Raw genomic sequence first — 1,513 nt, 5'->3', positions numbered from 1 at the left:
GGATAAAATTCATTGATGTCTTAATAATTGTAAAAGTCTGTATACTTTTATTTATTTCTTTTTTAAAAAAATATCTAATTATCTTACAGATTATCAGAATCCTAGATGTGCTCCCTGATTCACTAGCTCCCAGGCAAACCTTCACATCTGCTCTGCAGTCAACTTCAAGTCCTAGACTTTGATTCCACCAAACCTGAGTATGACCTCTGCCAGCCTTGCTGGCATTTGATTTTGCTACCCAGATGCTGCAGACAACAGTATGTAACAGTTAGAGTGAAGAGAGAGAACAGCACAGGATAAGACTGCTGCACAGACTCATTCTCTTTTACAATCAGACTGACATATAAAAAATTTTCCATTACTCATAAAGGATAATCTGTGAGGACACTGGGATTTACCATACATTTGCATATACGTGTGTGAGCCTTGTATGCATTTTATCATTACTTAAAACAGTCTGGGAGATAATTATTGTAATGCTTGTTCTGCCTCTTTAAGAGACAAGCCACACCCACTCCCTCCCCCATCTGCTGAGGCAGGCTGGTCTTCAGCTTCCTGCCTGAGCTCACTCTCTTTTCCTTCTTCCTCTTAAAGAGGGAGCTTCTCTTCTGCCTCTCTCCCCACTTCTCCACTTCCCCCCTTCTCTCTCTCTCTCTCTCTCTCTCTCTCTCTCTCTCCTCTCTCTCTCTCTCTCCTCTCTCTCTCTCTCTCTCTCTCTCTTTCTCTCTCTCTCTCTCCCCTCTCCCTACCCCCCCATAACCCCCTGAATAAATATTCAATCTCACTCTGCATGTCTATCCATGTGTCTGTCTTCTGCCCGCCCACCCCGCGTGTCTTCTGTCTGGGAACAGCCACTGCTCGGGACTGGCAGCCATCTCTGCCTGAGACTGGCAGCTCCCAGAGGACGCTGCCTGCTGCCACATGTCTCTGCCTGGGACTGGCTGCTCCCAGGGCCCACTGTCTGCCGCCACATGGCCCACTATGATCATTTGGCACCTACAGCATTTTTGCTGCCTACTGCCGCTGGGGATCTTGCAGCATTTTTAAAAAAATAATAAAAATTATAAATTTATATTAATTTTATAGATACGAGAACTCACAATTTAGGAGAAAAAAAATATTTGTTAGCAGATATGTTTGTCCTGTCCTCAGGTATCGCCTATAGACCAAAGCCAATGATATAATAGAGTACTCATAATTTTCCTGGTGGGCAGAAGTAGGATAGAGGATGCTTTTGGTGAGCAAGCTTGTTAAGAAGCTGTACAGCATTTTATATAATTTTAGATATTAAGACAGTAGTATTCAACCTTGAGAAACAAAACCCCACCCTCTGACTATCTTCAAATGTTTCTCTTGGTAGACCATGCAGGGAGTATAAAAAAAATCAATTTCTCTAAATTTTCAGCAAACACTTTCATTATCACAGAAGCAGAAATCTAATACTAGGCTGAGAATTTTCAGTCCATCCCTTTATCATGCAATTGAAACTTTATAGCTGGTCCCTAGAAGGGGG

Source organism: Myodes glareolus, chromosome 4, assembly GCF_982192425.1.
Source record: "Myodes glareolus chromosome 4, mMyoGla1.1, whole genome shotgun sequence".
NCBI lineage: Eukaryota > Metazoa > Chordata > Mammalia > Rodentia > Cricetidae > Myodes > Myodes glareolus.
This window is presented reverse-complemented; position numbering follows the sequence as displayed.